The sequence below is a fragment of the Miniopterus schreibersii genome, assembly GCF_964146895.1.
Source record: "Miniopterus schreibersii genome assembly, chromosome: 6".
NCBI classification, from domain to species: Eukaryota; Metazoa; Chordata; class Mammalia; order Chiroptera; family Miniopteridae; genus Miniopterus; species Miniopterus schreibersii.
The window spans coordinates 16,763,822-16,783,878 of record NC_138107.1 but is presented as its reverse complement, the minus strand read 5'-3'; the positions used below and the strand labels follow the sequence as shown (position 1 = coordinate 16,783,878).

The 20,057-nt window shown below is 45.6% G+C and overlaps 1 protein-coding gene across 3 annotated transcripts in view; it reads left to right on the top strand.

Annotated features, from left to right (window-relative positions):
* The first annotated feature begins 1,941 nt into the window (after nt 1-1,941).
* The window catches only part of ADGRF5 (adhesion G protein-coupled receptor F5), a 103,800-nt gene continuing 85,684 nt past the window's right edge, over nt 1,942-20,057 (top strand). The window contains exon 1 of one of the 3 annotated variants that reach the window (XM_081139459.1): nt 1,942-2,198. The gene's annotated coding sequence lies outside the window, so the exon portion shown is untranslated. The remainder of the gene's footprint in view (nt 2,199-20,057) is intronic. The other 2 variants (XM_081139456.1, XM_081139457.1) reach the window with 2 other exon arrangements.

The window sequence follows — 20,057 nt, the reverse complement described above, 5'->3', positions numbered from 1 at the left end:
TTCTGCTTAAAAATCATTTGCAAAAAGGTGAGATCATCACTCTCATACAAATATCAAATGAACATGGGATGGAAATTTTATTTAACTCATTAATTAATGAAGGGATAGTAAGATGTTAAAACTAGTTCAAAGAGTAGATATCTATCTCAAGAGTAGATATTTATATAGGCAATCAGGAATGCTGAACTGAATTTGTTAATATGCAAATATATAGAGCTTGACATCACGTGGGGCACTAAAATGTAATGTTTGGGATAATCATTTCTACAGGGTGGAAATCAATGATGTATCTCCACTGGGGAAAATTAATTTGTATTTCTATGGATAAGAATTGTTTGCAATATTGCCTGTGTACTTGCTTACTCTGTCTGCTAGAGTTTAAACCGTAGAACCATAACAACCATCTTATGTTTTCCTCTGTGTCATATGTTTTCCCTTTATCAAAAAGGGGACAACTGTAATTAATGCTCCCGCTACTAACACTAACCTTGCAAACAACACACCCTCCTGCTCTTAGACCAGGGATGTCTTGCTAAAACAGACACAGTTCTTGCCTTCTCCAAATCTACAGCCCCTCAGGAGATAGGGCAACTGGACTGGTTTCCACTGCTTTGAGTTAATGAGTGTTAAGAGGGAGATAAGCATGGTTTGCTAAGGAGATACACCAAAGGGGCCCAGGAATCTGAAAACTATTTTCTGAAGGACGTCAGATTTGAAGGATGGGGGCTTGAGGGAGGGGATTGTTCACTGAGAGATTCCCAGGAATGAGAAAGGTGTGGAAGGAGAGAATGAGAAGGGGGTGAGGAGTGGTCAGGTGGAGGTGGGCTTTGAGGTAAGGTGGGAGAGGTAAGCCAGTGCCGGGTCCTGAAGGGGCTGGAAGCCACATCAAAGTGTTTGGCCTTTATTCTTATGTAAAGGAAGATTTTAAGCATGCAAATCATATGATGGTTGCATTTGATAGCAATTGCCCTGACTATGGGGAGGAAAATGAATTGGAGGTAAGTGGAAAATCAACAAGGAGACCACTGGTGTGATTTTAAGTCAGTGATTGTGGTCTGTGCCTGCTCACACCCCAAGCCAGCATCCCCCTCTTGCACCAGCTCCAGAGGCACTGCTGTTCCAGGGCTGACTGTCACCCAGCAGAATAAAAAGGGACAGTTCAGGTTTCTTGAAAACTCAGCTGGTTAAAACCAACACAGCCCTAGTTCCACCCCTCTTCCCCCAGCTAGGACTGGCTTCATGAATGCACAAATCGAACAGTGGCATACAGTCCCATCCTGAAGGCAGAAAGCCCCACTCTCCATTCAATGTTCTGCTATCACCACCTTGAATCCTTAATTTCTGAATGAGTGGCCTCCTACTGTTCATTTTACCCTGAGCCCCACAAATGATGTAGGGATCCTGCTCCCAGCAACCTATAGATGGTAGCCTAGAGGTAATTCTTTAAACCTTAGGGCAGAATGGCCTGAGGACTTCAGGAACTCTTCCAAGATTAAACACAGAATGTCCATCAGCGGCTCCAAAGACAGAACCCAGAGGGTCTTGCCCCAGGCTGCAAACAGGCTTCTCCCGACCTCTCCGACTTGCCTCCCACCAGCACCTCTGGGCAGGACTTCTGGGCGGTGGCCAGGCAACGCTCAGTTCAGTGAAAGAGGGTGAGGGTGTTCTTGACTTCTGCAGTTAAACACTTGGAGAAACTTCAGGAAGAAAGCACTTGGTAAAAGGTAAAGCTGGCTGGCCAGTCAGCTCCCTGCCTGCGGCCCGGTTCATTCTCATTTTCATGGTTCTTAGCATGTTTATTCTCTCCTTTCCAGTGGCCAAAAGACAAGTTTAAATTTCTTATTTCCTCCAGGGAGCCTGGAGAGAGGCAACAGGCACCAAATACAGGAAGTCATGTGGAGAGGATCTCCTATTTATTACGGTTCCCATATTACTTCCCTTCCCCCAGCCTCCGCCCCCACCTCCAGCCACGCTGTGTCTCCCAGCTTTTCCTGCAGCAGACAGCAGAAGGCATCCACCTCTGCTCCCTCGGGTCTGCGGGAGCCCTGGGCCTGAAGTCTGCTTCTGTGAAATCCCACCCTGCTGTGGCTGTGTGATCGAATGGGGGGCCCTTAAGTGTCATCTCACATAGGAGTGTCTTAGGAAGATCTCCGGGACAGGGTTCAGTTTCAGGAGGCTGCACACCACAGAGGAGAAAGGTAGGTCCCTGCATTATTGTGTTTTACCTTGAGCTGTTCTGAGGTAGGTGTGTGTCCACGTGGCTTTTTGAGTGGGCTGCATGTCTTCGGCCGGTGTCTTACTGAGATGGACTGGGTTATAGGACTGTGGGGAAAGAAGTGAGAGGCCAGATGCCATTTGGGTGTTTTGAATTTGTACATCTTTGGATAAAGAATGCCAACCAGCATAGCACATAGAACATGAAGCTGATTATTGCTCTCTGTGGAGGGCAAATCCCATTAGAAGTTGCATTTTTTTTGGCTTCTGCAGAAGGGAAAGAAGTTTACCACCCACCTTTTCTTTTCAACAATGTGGAGTCTTCTCTTGATTTTTTTGCTTTTTGCCTTTTGCTTCTTTCTGAGTTTTTCCTTTCAGTTAAAGGTGTACTTGATCTGATGCAGGATTTTCTAACAGGAATAGAAATAGATGTTTCTAATTTAGGGTGCCCATGAGTTATAAGTAAATGAACAAGCACGTTGCTCAGGATCCAGTGGACTTCCATGTTACTTTCCAGAATTTTCTATGAAAGAATTGCTCTTCCTGAAGTTTCCTTAAATTGAATGCAAGTAGCAACAACATATATCAAGTGGTATCTGGTAAGAATGATTTTATTGACACCGCTGTGGTAACTGTCAGCAGGGATGGTGCTCAGCCCTCAGCTGGCTGCTTTTTTGGGTCAGTAGGGTCACTGTTGGGGTTCAAGAGATTGCACCGACTGAGACCTGGAACAGGATCAAGACACTCAAATAACTACCTATTTCTCTGGAATTCTTTTTTTGCCTCTTATGTTTATTTGTTTAATTTTTGTTCTCACAGTCAGTCTTCCTCTAGGAGGCATATTTTATAGCAACTTCATAGACTATCAGCCAATTTACACCTGCTTGTTGAACATAAACTAGTCCTCCCTAGTTTATCTAGTTCAGGTGTTCAACGTTTCTTCCCACTTATGTTTCTAACCTCAGCACGGTCTCCCTCCATTCCGTCCCCATGTCCTACAGCGGGGTTCTTGGGAAAATGCAGTTCTGACAGTGTCGCTCTCCTCAGTGGACAGTTCCGTCGCAGGCCATCGCTTACAGCCTGCTGCCTAGGGGGCTGTCTGGAGTCAGCTGCATCAGGCACCCCTTGGGGGCTGTCAGAGGGGCAGACTCTCCACCCCCTCCTCAGACTTCCCGCATCTGCATTTCAGCCAGCTCCCCGCACATTAAATTCTAAACTCAGAGAAGCCCCAACTTAAGAAAGGTCAACAGGACCTGCAAGGCCTGCACCTTATGGGCCTGCCCAGCTCACCTCTCCGCACCCGAGCTTCAGGCTGCACTAAGTACCTCGGTCTATGTGTGCGGTTCTCCCTGCCCAGGACATGGCCAGCCACCCCCACCTAACTCCCCACTGCAGCCTGACTTCCTCCCTGCCGTCCCCTCATCTAGCCTACCTCATGCCAAGTGTCCCTCTGGTCTGTGACTTAGTGGCACTTAGTGAAATGCTCCGCCGTAGTCCCTAGCACCTTACATGACGGTTGCTATGTTTACCTTCACCCCTGAGGCGTTATCAGGCTTTCATTTCTGAATCCATAGCACTTGAAGCAATGCCAGGTGCACAGCGTTTGCTCAAACAATGTTTATTGAATTTATGAACGAATGAATGAACAAATGAATGAACCCATTGTCTGAAGAACCCAAATTTATTACTAGACTGAGAACTATAGATCGAAGCTTGCCAAGGAGACTGCCAATCCCTATAACATTCTCCTGCATGCTCCTTTATGAGACTTCACTAGATTCATTTTTTTCACCAGATACCCTGTGTTCCTGCCATGCCCCCTACCCTTTTAGAATCAGTTTCTTTATGTCTCTGTGGATAGTCTCTCCCATTAGGTGTTTCTCTATCGGTGCCCCTCATTCTCCACCCCTCCAAGTCAGACACTTATGCATTTATTTTATTTTTTTAAATTTTTATTTATTGAGATGAGAAAGAAAGAAATTTGTTGTCGTTCCACTTATTTATGCGTTCATTGGTTGATTCTTGTATGTGCCCTGACCGGGGACTTACACATTTTAGCAAATACGCATATTCTGAGCACCTTCCACATCAGATTCTGTGCTTTGTGCTAGGGATATGATGACAAGTGACACAGATGTGAGTCCTGCCTCCATGCAAGTCCCCATCCTCTGTCCTGCTTCTCCCTAGAAAGCATTACAGAAAACCGAAAGAAGGCTGATCTCTAATGCACGTTGGCACATCCAAGTACGGACATCAGGGGCTTGAAGTGTGATATAGTAAAAAGCAAGCTGGGCTGGGCTTTGGGGCCCTGACAGTCCTGCCCCTGTAACTCACTTGCCATGTGAACTTGGGTGAGTCCATTCCCTGAACTCTTGGTATTTCTCAAGTGGTAAACCAGACAGAGAGCTGCAAGGAGAAGGCGCCTCTGCTGTCATGGGTGCGCAGAGAAGGCGATACCCTGGCAGCCCCTGTGCTCACCTTCTCTCATCTAGCATGATTATTTGAGGGGCATTGTTCTGTAGTTGTCTGAGTCAAACTGGCAATGAGGTCTTAAGGGAGTCATTTTATTACTCCCATGTGCTCAGCTCTAGACAGTAATGTTGTCCTTCGGTGCCCTCCATCGAGCACAGTGGGCCAGTGGCACCTAGGGAGCAGCACCCTGCAGCTTACTCTGATCCACCTGCCATTAGTTGTTGGGTGTAGAGCTGCTTTGAAGCGGGGCAGCTGAGGACTGAGGCAGTGCCATCTTCAGGCAATCTCTGCTTCTGGAAAGCAGCCAGGAGAAGGGAAAGAAGTGGCTCTACTAAGTGGTGCAGGGAAAATCTCGAAGCCGGTAGCCAGTCCCCGAGTCTCGTTGTGGCAGAGCTACCAGGACTCTTTCCAACTACACGGTGGCTTTTTCTTTTCCCACTGAAAGATGTGCGGCTTAACAAGACTTTACTTAGAATCAGATGTTGGGGCGGGCACAGCACCCTTTGTCCCCAAACTTTGCACTCCCGTGGAGTGGTCAGCTGGGGGAAAGCAAATATTTTCTATTTATTCTACAGACATAACCACGGGACTCGGGCTGAAGTGAACTGTTTAGGCACTCTCATGCCACCACTTTCCCACCCTTTGAGCACTGTTGTCTTGTTTTCCCGAAGTTTCCATAACAAGATGCCTCCTGGACCTCCTGAATTCCCTCTTGCTTCCTGTTGCTCCTGCGTCTCTTGCCCTTTGTGACAATATAGATGGGCCTTGAAGGAATTATGCTAAGTGAAACAAGTCAGACAGAAATAGACAAATACTATATGATTTCACTCATTTGTGGAATCTAAATAAAAACAAATAGAACAAAACAAAACTCATAGACAGAACAGTGGTTGCTAGAGGGGAGGGAGGAAGGTCGAGTGAAGGGGTCAAGAGGTACAAGCTTCCAATTATAAAATAAAGAAGCTATGGGGATGTCATGTACAGCACAGTAAATATAGTCAATAATATTGTAATGCATAGTTGAAAGTTGCCGTGAATAAATCCTAAAACTTCCCAACACAAGGGGAAAAAAAGAATTTTGTAAGTTTGTATGGTAACTAGGCCAGAGTAGGCCAATATTGAATCATTACATTGTACCCCTGGAACTAATAAAATGTTGTATGTTATTTATACCTCAATAAAAATTAAAAATACCATTAACCTCTATTAGTAAGCGTAAATTGTAGCAACACAAGGAATGTTAACCTGCGTGGGAGGTTTCTAGCTGTCATAGAGCTCAGAATGTATCTGAGACAGACCTTGGCTGTAGCTCGACCGACATTTTTTTGATCAGAGACGTATGATGGGCTAGGAAGAGGCAGACCTGGTTTTGAAACCCCCATCTGCCACTTCTTTGAATAAGTAATTTATCTTGCCAAGTCTTAGTTTTGTTTCTGAAAGTGCAGATAATATTTATCTCACAAGGTTATAGAGAAGGTTAATTAGCTAAAGTACTCAATATGTTGTCTCAAGAAATACATCAGATCTTAAAAGAGGAGACTAGCCAAGATGGTGAAAATGAGAAAATTGTCATTTGCAGAATAATTGAAGGAACCAGTGGTCTTTTGAAGTAAGGATTCGGTTTTGTGGCTCATGAAGGCCACCTTCAAATAGTTAAAGATTGATCCCTGTGGGAAAAAGAGGACAACAGATGATCGATGAGTGGAAATTATAGGGTAACAGGTTTTAGCTCAATGCGCGGAAGGATTTACCCCCCATCAGAATTGTCTAGAACTGCCTTGTGGTGTGGCGAACGTCCTGTTCTGGGCGGTGAGCCAGCACCCTGGAAGAGCATGGCCGGGTGTTCCCAAAGGGATGCCACACTGGGTGGGGTCCGGTGATGACCTCAAGGGCCTTCCCGCTCAAAGCCACCCAGGGTCTTGTGATGTCAGGCTTCCACTCCATGCTACCAAATGAAGGTCTGCAAAAAAAAATCACCAGGCTGGAGAGTGATTGAAACTGCCCTTTTGCTAACTAGCCCTGCCTAATCTGCCTTGACCACTTGAAAATCAGGGTCTTTACAACAATAATAGAGTTAGGTTGGACTTCCAGTAAAAAGCAAAATAACAATAGGCAGCAAAAGTTCACTCCAAACCACTTGTCTTAGGTTACTCTTTAACTAGACTGCGGGTTACTTGTTGTGCTACAAACACATTCCTATTTGATGGAAAACTGCCACAATTTGGCCCATTTTCAGCCAAACCAGGGTCAGGCAAGTAACAGCAAGACTCAGAGCTACGTCCCTGATTTCTCTCTATAAAATGGAAACACTACTATACAAATATGTATTCTTAGCCATTCAAAAATCTAATTTTAAAAAGTGCAAAATAAATGGCTTTACCATCTTCCAAAATCCAGGGACTGTGAGTAAGACACTTGACTTTTGGGGAGAGAAGAGAGCTGGTTGGAGCTGTCTGCCTACTCTGAGTCAAGTCCATCAGCCACTGTTTCCTCACCTTTCCTTTTCTGCTAAATGAGCCACATTAATAACATTAATAACAGCCTCTCTGCCAGCTAAGGACCTGGAGACTTAGGGAAGGGAGAATTTTGAGACCTGTGGGTCCCACACAGGTCATCCACTGCTCTGGGCTGACCCAGGGTTCTTTGCCAATAATTTTTCCTTCCTGCACTGGGAAGAACTGGCTGGTCTTGTGGTTTTGAACTCTCACGTCTTTCTGCAGTTGCTCCGGGAGCATCCCAGCATGCCTTTGCTTTCTTTAAGCCTGTTTTGAAATCCTAAGGCAAAAAAGCAATGGCCCTTTCAAAGAAACGGGTCTCAGCAAATGGTACATTTGGTCAAATCGAAACAAAACTATGATATATTTTATTCTTCACTTTTACCTAAGCTTGCTTTCTTAAAAACTCCCTTAGAAATATAATCCACTGTGCAGGGCAAAGTCAGAGAAACCCATGCAGACCAGCATGTTTATTTTTAGGGGCATCAGCCTGCCCAGCATAGCAAAGCAACTTGCTTCACGTCCAAACTCTGGCCCTGGGAATTTCCTCTAACAAGGCCGTGTTTCCGAGCATTGTTACAGTACAAAGGGCAGAGGGAGGTCTGCGTGGAAGGCTCAGGGCGACCCCGCCCAGAGTGAGATCTGGAACCTGTCATTACCTCAGTCTACATGCTCCTGAGTCTGGGGTCAAGATGGGGGTCACCTACCAGCCATGAGCAGATGCAAATGAGTAGACATGTATGATTATTTCACCTAAAAATATCCCAGAGACCTGTGCTGGCATTTCCGAAATAAAGGCTCAGCTTTCTATTGATAGTTGAGGATCTAACCCTCAGCTGTGCTGCGAAGTGGATTCTGGTCTGGCCCAGAAACAAGAATGTCATCTAAAAATCCTGGGTTAGACTGCAGTTAGTACAGGGTGGTTAAGCATATTATAGTAATAAAAGCACACATGTACATGCATACAGCCCCGACACACACCACACATTACACACACACACCACATACCACACATACACACACACACCACACACACACACACCACACACACACACACACACACACTATACATACCACACACACTCCATACACACCACACACATGCATACTACACACACACACCACACAAACCACACACACACCACACATACATACCACACCCCCCCACACACACACCACACCATACACACACACCACACACACATACCACACACCACACACCACACACCACACACACAGGAGCAGCTATTGGACACCCGAATCACCCAAGTCTTTGCTACTAATATTTCCTTGGCCAGTTTCTGATTCTTGATTAATTTATCTACAGAATGGCTGCAACAAACCTCACATCCTATGAGTTTGTGCACAAATAAGGTACATTACTACCAATAAATTGACTCACACTAGATTTTTGCTTAAGATTTTGCATTTTGGTTCTAAAATGCTTTGCGTTCCTTATGGGAAATTAGTGTAAAAATATTTACCAAGACCCCAGAGATCTTTGTTGTTATTTGTGTTTGCTGTTTTTGTTCTTGATCTGGTGTGTGTGTGTGTGTGTGTGTGTGTTGCCACTACAGAGAAAGAAGCCTAATTTTTTATTCAATCACACACTTTAGTAGCAGAGCTTTTCACAGCTCTGTCAAGCCCTCCCCCTCCTGGGGACGGTCACTGCATTATTACTCAAGGTTTCAAAGCTCAAGGTTGTGTCTGGGACTCATTGCAGAAGATGCAAAGGCGGGTCTCAGGTCTGCAGGGGAGGGGGGGTGTCCACGCCCACCCTGTAAGGGATCTGCAATCTACATTCCAGGGGCCCCATATGAGCTTGGGGCTAATCTATATTCCAGCTGGCCCATAGGAGCATGAGGCTCCTGCACAGAGACCCAAGAGGCGAGGGGACCTGCAGGGACGGATGCCAGCCCTGAGCTGGAACAAGACTGTTAGACTCTGCCAGCAGGTGGATGTCCAGACCCCTCCAGGTCCACAGACGCAGGAAAATGTGCTCTAGCTCTTTGGTGAAAACGCGAGAATGTTAGTAAAAATGCTTTTGTGGATTGTTTTGTTTGCAAGTGTTTATCATCAGACACTCCTCAGGGGTTCACAGGGCAGGTTGCGAATGTCCGAAGTGGGGCCTGGGAATTTCCTTCCACAAAGGCTGCACTTCCTCTCTTTGTTATTCCTCAGAGAACAAGTGGAAGCTTTGCTAGAGATCCTTAGTTAACCCTTTCTCCTGTCCAGTGCTCCTGTGTCGCCACGTAACAGAAAAAAACAGGCTTCTCTGGCCTTCTAAGAAGTAGAAACATTTTCGACTTGGGTTGTGTGTGTGCACCAGCAGGTGTGTGTGTATATGTGCACGTGTGTGAGTGAGTGAGAGTGTGAGTGTTTGAGAATGTGAGGAGTGTGTTTGTGAGTGTTTGTGAGTGTGTGTGCGTGTGAGTGTGTTGGAGCCTGTGTATGAGTGGAGAGGAAATAGGTAATAAAACATAAGTTCAAGATCATAACTTGCATCAGTCACTGTTCAGACTAGGTAAAAGTTCTGCATTCTTTACTGTAATTTGCTTTCCTACTACAAATGCTGATCAGTTTCAGTTCCCTGTCCCCAGGGTAGGACACACCTAGAATGATAATTGCTTTCCCCCATTGGAGTCTGCTTTTAAGCAGGGGCACTATGAATTGAAAGATCTTTCAGTCAACGAAGTTATTTATTGAGCATATGCTACATATGGTCTGCGAGGCACCGAGGGAAAGCCTGCAGGAAACTTGAAGAACTTATGATCTATTTATACACGCACACACACTTCTGCATTGTAAGTGAGAGTGCACAGAAGCCAGATAACGGTATGTTTTATCCCAGGAAGATCGGAAGATGCGCATAAATCCTCACCCCGCCAGAGACTAATTATACCCACCCCGCCAGAGACTAATTATACCCAGAGACATTTCCATGGTGTCTCCCCTGTCCTCAAATGTCCAAGCACTAGTGTGACCAAGTGCATGCACGTGTACACACATGCACATATACCTCATCTCAGGAGACAGCTTTGTCTTCTCATTGGAAATAGCTCTCTTGGTCTCTCACCACTAACTCCATCTACTTCAACACCCATCTCTCCCTCCTTTCCTGTCTCCAGGGAAGAGACAGCTCTTTCCTGCATCCAGAGCTCAGCTCTCACCTCCTCCCACCCTCCCAATGGCCTCACTCCACTCCTCTCTGATTGGCTCTTTCCCACGATCATTTCATTCTGCTTTGGTCCTTCTCAGCTCCAACAATAGGAGCAGGAGCAACAGCTCTTTCCCAACCCCACAGCTACTCTTCCTCCTCACCGAGAAACTCTTCAAAGAATTATGGATGTTCATGTCTTCATGTCATCACCAACCATTCACCCCGCAAACCACTCTGCTGTGTCTCCCCGTCTACCCTACCCCCAGTGCACCTTAGTGAATGCTCTTGACAAATTTCTCGGTGACCTCTATGTGCCCCAATCCATCTCACTTCGTTGTCTACAGCATTTGATATTGTTGACTACTTACCTCCTCTAGTCTTGTCCTTGCCTTCTGGGACACCACAGTTTCCAGGGTTTTCTCCTACCCTTTCAATGCACCTTCTCAGTTTTCTTTGCAGGCTCCTTTCCCTCTGCTGTTGCCTTAACTTCCTGGTGGCCATGACCAGGACCACCCCCTCTTCTCCACCTACACCACATCCCTGGGGCAGGTCATTCCTCTGTCTAAAGCCCTCTTTTCTCCCTTCTCTGCCAGGTAAGCGATTGATGCTCCAAAGCCCATTGTAAATGCCACCAGATGACTTCCTGTTTACATGTCTCCCCATCTCTGTGCAGAACTGAACTCTCAGCTAGGTGACCTCGCAGCGCACTCACCAGCCCCTGTGACAGCGCCTCTTGTATTTGGGTTCTCAGTAATTGTTCTCATGAACTTCTTTCCTAAGGTATAAGAATGCCATCTCATTCTTGTCTATTTCTAGCCCCTAGCGTGGTACCTGGCATATTAAGTTTTCAATAAATGTTTAATAAAGAGTGGGGAATGTAAGTGTCATTTCACAAACAGACATTTTGGTTGAACTTATCCTGAGCATAAATCACATCCTTACTGTTTTGTGATGGATTTATTAGTACTTTTTAATTTTAACACAATTTAAGTTGAAATAGTCACATTTATACTATCAACAATACTTTCACTCAAAATCAAAATCACAGTTCTAACACTTCCTATTTCAGTTTTCAATCCCTGTTTAAAAGCCAAAAGATGTGACAACTTGGACTTCACAGTGAATTTAAATTCCCCTTCAGGGAGAATTTCTGAATGTGTCATGATTGACACCGTATTTTCATGCACCTAAGTGGGTTGCCGTGGTTGAGCAGAGCTAATATTTTGTTAAGGTCACCACTTTACAGTGGAGCTGGAATCACATAAACTATTCAAGGCTACACCTGTAGCTCGTCTGAAGCCACAGGGATAGATTTGCTGAATTGTTTGAAGGGCACCTGTGAGGACCACAGGAGGATGAGCCTGAACATGGAGTCAGGACAGAATCCACAGCCTCCTGTCTCCTGGGAGTGTGCAGGGCAGGGATGGGTCTTAAGGCACAGGGCCAGAGGCTCACTCAACCTTGGGTGGTGATAGTACACTGCATCTTCCATTGGGCGAGAGGAGGGAATATATGAACTACTATTTAGTTTGAAAAACCCCATCCCTGTAAAATTTCTACTTTGTGTTTTTGTAATAATGTATGTAAAATATTAGTACAAGAGAACAGTAGAATAACGCATAAAACACTGGAGATACGAAGGATGGTTTATCCATGTGTGGTCTAGAGATCACCAGTGGACAGATTGGCTGGCGCACTGGTCAGAATGCAGATTGCCAGGCTCTACTTGTTCTATAAAATAAGTGCGTCTGTACAAAGGTGAGGATGGGGGCAGGGAGGGGAAGCTGTACTGCCAAGTTCACAGTTTTCAACCAGCACTTTAGATGTTTCCTCCAAAGTCTGATGCACATTTAATTATGTATCAGTAACAATATTTAGGAAGTTTCTGCCAGTGTGTGTTTAGAAACGTGTTTACACTGGTGGCTTAAGGGGCCCCACCCTGCATTCCTCTGGGTAGGTTAATGATGTTGCCGTCTGGGCTCCTCTTTGCAGGGACATTCTTTCCTGCGGAATTTGTAACCCTCTCCAGGCCACCAGTTTGGAAGAGTCCTGTGCTGCTTTGTGACATCCCTCATACCATCATGTGCTTGACTTTGTTCGCTTATGTCTCGGCTGCCTTCCTTATCTAGGCCATAGAGTGCAGTGGTGAGAGCTGGGTTTGGGGTTCAGTATCTCACTCAGACCTTCGGTTTGTTTGACCTTTAGTCTCTGGAGTTTTTTGTTGTTGTTGTTAATCCCCACCCAAGGATATTTTTTTCTTTGATTTTTAGAAAGAGTGGAAGGGAGGTAGGGATGGTGAGAGAGAGAGGGAAAGAAAGAGAGAGATACACCCTGATTAATTGCTTCCTGAGGGTGCCTCGATTGGGGGCAGGGACCAACCTGAAACCCAGGTACGTGCCCGTGACCCTTTAGTATGTGAGTTGGCACTCTAACCACTGAGCATACCAGTCAGGGCTCCAATCTATGGAGTTTTTAATCAAGGCTTGGCACATTGCTAAACCTTTCTAAGCCTCCCTCTCTAAAATGGGAATAGCTAACTAGTTCATAGATTACTGTGAAAACCAACGACATTGTACATAAGCAATTTTTTAAAAAGCGCTCGGCACAGACCCTGTGATGGAGTTGGTTCTTGGCAAGAGGTAGCAATTAATAATATCAAAAGTATCATCGACACTGGCAATGGTGACAGTAAACTTTGTGAGTTTGGAAAACCCATCGGTGATTTGTTTTTATAGAACCTAAAACAGTATTCTGTATAAAAGAAGACCAAAAACATTTGTCCAGTAAATGAATATGTTGTAATTTATTGGTAAAAATAGGATTTAAAAAATGTAAATACATAAGCAAACTGCCCATGTAACTAAACATGTGACTGGAGATTGGACTTGGGCTGTTCTTGATAAAATTTGAATAATTTTGTGCTTAAAAAATCTGCTTTCCTACATGTTGTCTATAAGTTCTCCTTACTTTATCAGGCAATTCTGCCTATTGTTTGTATGTTTAAATTTCATATCTGCTCTAAATTACTAAATCTGTTTTTCTCCCTCTTTTTACTTGTGACCCACCTTAAGTCAATAATTTCATAAATGACAACTTTTAAGAGCATGTAGGTTTTATTTATTGTTATGAATTATCCTTCAAAAATAAGGCCTCTAGCCCAGCCAGGCTTGGCTCAGTGGTTGAGCATCGAGTTAGGATCCAGGAGATCGTGGTTCGATTCCTGGTCAGGGCACATGCCCGGGTTGCGGGCTCGATCCCCAGTCAGGGGTATGCAGGAGGCAGCCAATCAATGACTCTCATCATTGATGTTTCTATCTCTCTCTCTCCTCTCCTTCCTTCCCTCTAAAATCAATAAAGGTATATTTTAAAATAATAATAATAATAAGACCTCTAATTTTGGGATTGGCTAATACCCATTTCCTATTTCCTGATATTCCTTAGTTTTGTTTATGACTTCAGAAACTAAACCAACAAACTACACACACACACACACACACACACACACACACTTCCTTCCAGTGGTTATAAATGAGGGATGTTGTTGTAGACTTATAGAACACTGTATCAATGAAAGGGGAGAAAGGAGAAAGAAATCCTGGCAACCTAGAGAAGAAATAGGAGATTTGGAGAAAGAAGCGGGGAGTGCCTTTCTAACTACAGACATATCTTAGGACACTCTCTGATCCTTTTCATTGTTAGCATGAAGCATCGAGGCTTTAACGCTCATCAGGTCCTGCTCTAAGCACTTGAAACAACAATTATATGAGATAATTGTACCACTATCTCAGCTTTATACAGAAGAAAACTGAGAAACAGAGAAGTTAAGTAACTTGTGCAAACATACATAACTAGTAAATGGTAGAATTAAGCTGTGAACCCAGGCAGTCTGGTGTCATAGCCCTTGACCTTCACCTCTTACAGCTCTCTATTAATGTACCACCTTGAGAATTTATTTGTGACAAACATGGATTGAGCGCCTGTGCCTGACATGGAGCTAGGTACAGGGTGCAGAAGAGTAGACAAACAAGGGTGAGGGTGGAGAGTGGGGGGGTCATAGGATAGCAGAAGAGCTCACAAATAGACCATTATAATACAGTTCAGTAAGTGCTTTGACAGAGGAAAGTGAGGGGTGGAAGTGTACACATAGCTAGAGTGAGTCAAAGGCAGCTCCTTGAAGGAAATGACCCTGACTTGGACCCTGAAGGACAATGGGAGTTAGACTCATGACAATGTTGGAAGGAGGCAGTTCCAGGCAGAGGCTGGAGAGCATGATGCTTGCAGAGCATCAGGGGGTTCAGAGAGGGAAGAGTAAGGTGAGAAGAAAGTGGGAGAGAGAAGTGAAGCTGGATGGGTAGGCGTTTGCCCTAATGGTTAAGGGTTTTAGCTGAAGAGAGTTGTGCCATTTTGGAGACAGGACAGACCCCCTATGAACTAACCCAGCAGCTCACCTATCTGTCAGTGTTTCTATAAATGTATGCAGAGCTTCTGATTCATCTGGTGGGTTTTCAAAGTGAGGCCCCTATGTTAAAAGATAGTCAAGCTATACTTATCCCAGTGGTTATTAACCTTTTGTGCATATCATGATCTCTTCTGGAGAGATTATTTAAACACAGATCCTGGGTCCAACCCCCAGAGTTTCAGATTCCAGAGGTCAGGAATTTGAATTTCTCAAGAATTTGAATTTCTCACAAGTTTCCAGTTGGTGCTAGTGCTGGTCTGCAGCCCTCTACAGAGCAGAATCGTTGAGTGAGAAGCCAGAACTTAACCAAAATGATTTAGGTGAACCTTGAGCTGCATTTAAATTTGAAAATTCCTGGCAGGAAGAATGACTAAATCTCTTACCTCCTTTGCTGTCATGCTCCTGTGATTTTTAAATATTTATGTAGTTTAAGGAAATCTAACCCAATATTCCTGATACTCCCTTTCAATTTGGCTTGTAAGTGGTCAAAATATGGCGACTTAGGTTCTTTGGAATTTTAAAAATCAGCTCTTTGACACTTTTGTTTGTGAAGCAGGAAGTCACTTGTTACCCAGAGCAAACACTCGAGTCGAGGGCTTGTCCCTGTGGGGAGGCTTTGGAGCTGTGACTTTTGAGCAAGTTTCTCTGCATTTTGGAACAATTTGAATCTGCACCTTTAGAGAACGGACTGTGAACGTGGGCATTGGAGGTTGGTGTCTCCGAGTGTGGCCAAGTGTGAAGGCCAAACTGTACTCCAGGGCTGTTATTTCTTCTTGGATAGATGAGGCAGGAAAAGGCTGGACTTCCAAGGGCACCTTGAGTAAGGGAGAAGTGAAAGGATGGGTGGAAAGAAGATCCTGGGTGCTTCATGTTTCCCTTTGTTTAAAAAAAAACCCAAAAAATACTTCCTCTGCCCTGGCCGGTGTGGCTCAGTGGTAGAGCTTCGGCCGTGCATGGAAGGGTCTCAGGTTCTGTAATGGTCAAGGGCACGTGCCTGGGTTTCAGGTTCATTCCCAGGCCCCAGTAGGGGGTGCGTGCCAGGGGCAGCCAATCAATGTTTCTCTCTCACATTGATGTTTCTCTCTCTCTCTCTCTCCCCCCATCCCTCCCTTCCATTCTCTCTTAAAATCAATGGAAAAAATATCCTTAGGTGAGGATTAGCAAAAAAAGTTATTTTAAAAGTCTACCTTTTTAATACCATGGTCACGAACTACATTTCTCACACCAAGGATTCAGAAGAAAAAGATTCATGTGAAAAACAGCAAATGGGCAAATCCACATTCTTTAACAAAGTGAGCGAATCATCAAAGGGAGGCTTCCAGTAGCAGAAATAATTAAGAGTCATAAAAAATCAAGTTCCTGTGAGGGAAACTGAAACTCCTGTGTCAATAGCATCGAAATGCAAATGTCATTCTGAGTATCCAGCAGCATCTGGAAATCCTCCTTCATCCCAAGTAGATTCGGTTCCATTAACTGTCTGTTTCATAGAAATGGGCTGAATGCATATATGTTTCGATACCACACAACTTTTCACTTTAGTTTACCAGTAAAATTAATTAGTGGAGCCCCCCCATTCCGTATCCTCATAATAAAGTTCAGCCTTTACTGAAAGTGACTTTTGAGTTTTAAGACAATGGGTTCAAAGGGAAGTTACTAAAAATAATTGGAATTAACAGTGATTGTATAAAAAGGAAATAAACAGAAAACTACTTTCATTGAGCCCAAGAAACAATAAACTTTTATTAACTTGCTCTTTCCCCTCATTTGTTTCATTTCCACATAGGGATTTAGTTGAGGTTCTCCATTACGCCAACTGGTTGTCTGTTTAGTTACTATGAGCCTCCACGAGCTCATGGGGCAGCCAGTGCCCTCCCGTTTCCTGATGTCTGCCCCTCACCTTTGAGCCCACTAGCTTCCAACCCCAGCTCAGCCCTGCCCATACCTTGAACTGGCCACTCAACTGACCGTGTTAGAGCAAGATTCCCACACCTACAGGGAAAAAAGAATCACATAAAGGAGGGAGCGATGAGTCCCTGAGGCTTTTGTTTTGACATAATCAGAAAAAGGGAAAACAAAATGAAAGCATGAGGAGAATTCTGGGGAGAGGTGAAGGTCCCGAGAAGCACTTCGTAGCAAAACGTGGGTGGTAGTCTCTAGAACAGTGGGTTTTAGAGTTCAGTTTGCACAAGAGTCACCTAGAAAGCTTTAGAAATCAATGAAGATTCTGGACCCCACCCTGAGACTCTGGTGAGAAGGTCACACAGGCAGGACTGGAGAGTCCTGGTCAGTGGACACCCCAGGGGCTATTAAGCACCCTACCTATGAGAATTGAAGGGGCCTAGTCTCTCCTATGGTGAGAGGAGAGATGGGCTGCAAGGATTCATCAATGGCTTGGAGGCAAAAAAAAAAAGGGAAACAGTTTTCTTGCACCTTCTTAGAGTCCCCAGCGGGGTCTGAAAATTAGGTTGATAAAATGAGGTTAACAGGAGAAAAGAATACACATTTATTTAATATAAGCTTTGCATGATACAGCAGCCTTTATAAAGAAGTGAGGACTTGAAGAAACAGTTAAACCTGAGTGTTTTATGGGACAGAGTGGAGAGCCGAGAAAAGCTAGGATAGGACAGAGTGTATGTGGTGAGTGCAGTAAACGGGGAAGTTAGCAAGGCCGCCGTTCAGATTCGCCCTGGCGTCTCTCTGTCTTGGAAGAAAGGACGCTCCTCTCCCACGGTGTAGGGAGGGTCTGTGACCTGCTTCAGGGGACGGGGAGGGGAAGATCAGAGAGACCTCCCTGTTTCTGTCATATTCTCAAACTCCATCAGCCTAAAATACCCAAGATGCTAAGGGGCCATATTTTGGGGTGGCATGTTCTGAACCCCATCAGAGAACAACTCACCTCCAGTGGCCTCATCTACCAGAACTTCAGTTTCCTTTTTGACAACAACCCCAGAAGCTGCTCATTATCAGTGGCCTCCGAGGTACTTGACAGGACAAAAAATACAGAAATCGACGAGCGTAGTTACTCACCAGTCCACAGTGCTAATCAAGTGCTTATGTGAGGAACGTGGGAGGGAAGCCGTCATGCTCAGCTCCGATTCTCTGCCTATGGGATGGCAGGTGGCAGAGCCTGAGGCTGGGAAAGATGAGAAGAGACGAAGCTTCAGATGGCACCCCGAGCATTGTCATTCTTGCCACGAAGAATTTGCAGAGCAAGCATGGGAATTGTTCTGCAGGCTCCCCGAGGTTAAAGAGTATACATGCCTGCCAACCACACAAAATCAAACTGTAGTTCATGTGTCTTCACAAACGACGTGTCATGGAAAATATTTCTGGTTGTTGATAACTCCCAACATCACCTTGCAATTTAGATAAGGCTTGGAGGGCACTCTGCCAGGGGGACTGAGATACACATTCGAAAGCAGGAGCCGAGATTGGCCCGAACTGCTCTGTGTAACACAGATAAGAAAAACTGAGGACCCAGTGGAAAACCCAATAACGTGAGAGCTGAGCTAGTGAGGCTGGTAGGGGTGGGGTAAGGGTCAGAAAGGGGATTTTCAGTAACATGACAGAAAGAGGGCTGTGTGTGATGCCACCTCACTAACACACGTGCACGCAAACACGCACACACTCCTTATAGCCTTGACTCTGCTTTATGTTTCCACATAGCGTTTTTGCTCATCTGATGTATAACTTGTTGGTGTGTTTATTGTCTATATTACTGTATCAGTCAAGGCTCTGGAAGAAAGAAATGACCTCTCAAAAGTTCACTGAAACAGCATGGGCAGTTAAGTCAACAGAAGATCAGCAGCATGGAGAAGCCCTTGATAGCCTTCCCTAGGGCAGAAAAAGGCAAGAAGCCTGGGTGAGGTGTTAGAGGAACCTGGCAAGATCTGTGAAGGTGAGAGAGGAGGTTCCCCAGGATCTGGGGCTGGAGGAACACAGCCACTTCTCAAACTGTAGCTTGGCAAGGAGGGGTGGGGAGTAAATGCCTGGCCCACTTTCCTCCATCCTTTAGTCTCCCCCTGGGATCTCCCACCCACCAGTTCTTCCCATTGCCCTCCCAGATGACAAGCATGTGGGTGTGGGGTTGTGGTTGGCCTCAGAGCAGGGCAGACAAGGGTGGAGTTGGACATGGAGGCGACCTAAACTAGAATGTAAACTCCTAGGGGACAGTTTTAGTTACTGCTTATCTCCAGGGTCTAGATTAGTGTCTGGTGCACAGATTTTCCATAAATATTGGTTGAAAAAAATGAGTGATGTGTGTGACTCGGGAGACGAGACACATGAAAAGAAGACTTAAGCAGTTAGGCAGGTGACATGACACAAACCCACCCACTGTCCGGATGATCGTATTTAACTAAATTCACTCTTCTCGTAAGGCTTTCTTGAGAAGGGGTTATTCTGAAGGGCAGGCACGGCAGGCAGACCTGGATGAAAAGCATGAGACGATACCTGGCATTTGATTACACCCACGTTACGCTAATAAATTATCTGGACATTCACTTTGCACATTTCCAGCTCTTGCTCTGTGAGCAGCCGGGCTTGATCAGCAGTAGATGGGCCCCAGTGCTGTAGATCCAACAGCATGACCGCAGTGGTGGTGGTTGACTCTCTGGTAGCTACAGGTGCTGCAGTCACGGGAGGGCTCGACCCCCAGCCAAGCCCACGCCAGGCGGGACAGAAGGCCGCAGACAGGAGGCAGGCCTGGGTCCCATCCTCCCACGTCAGCTGCTCTGAGACCCGGTTTCCTGTCTGTGCAGGGGGATGACAGGGCCTCCTCCCTCACCCCGCTGGGAGGCTCAGTCGGGACTGACCCACGGCCTGGCAGGGTATAAACACTTAGCAGTAGCCATCAGGACTGTTTCTTGTACAAAACAAGATCTCTAATCTCAAGAGAGGTGTGGAAAGCGCTGCAGGGGCTCTGCCTCCAGCCAGTGGCTCCGTGTTCTCGATTAGGGAGAGGGTCAGGAGGTAATAGCACAGCCAGTCCCCGCGCAGGGCTTCCTGCTTCCTTCCTTCAGGGTCAAGTGGAGGGAAGGCTGGTTTCCCTCTGACCCCCGGTCAGTACCACACACCACACACCACACTTGTGTTGTTCTTTCGGGTGGCCGGGTGGGCCTGGAACTACACTGAGAGCAAGAGAGCTATGAAGCCCTTCCTTCCTCCCATCAGGAAGATGTTTCCAGAAGGAGCGGAATGAGGAGCAGATGGGGGACTTGGGGAAGGGGAAGGCAAGATCAGCTTCCCGTGGTTAAGA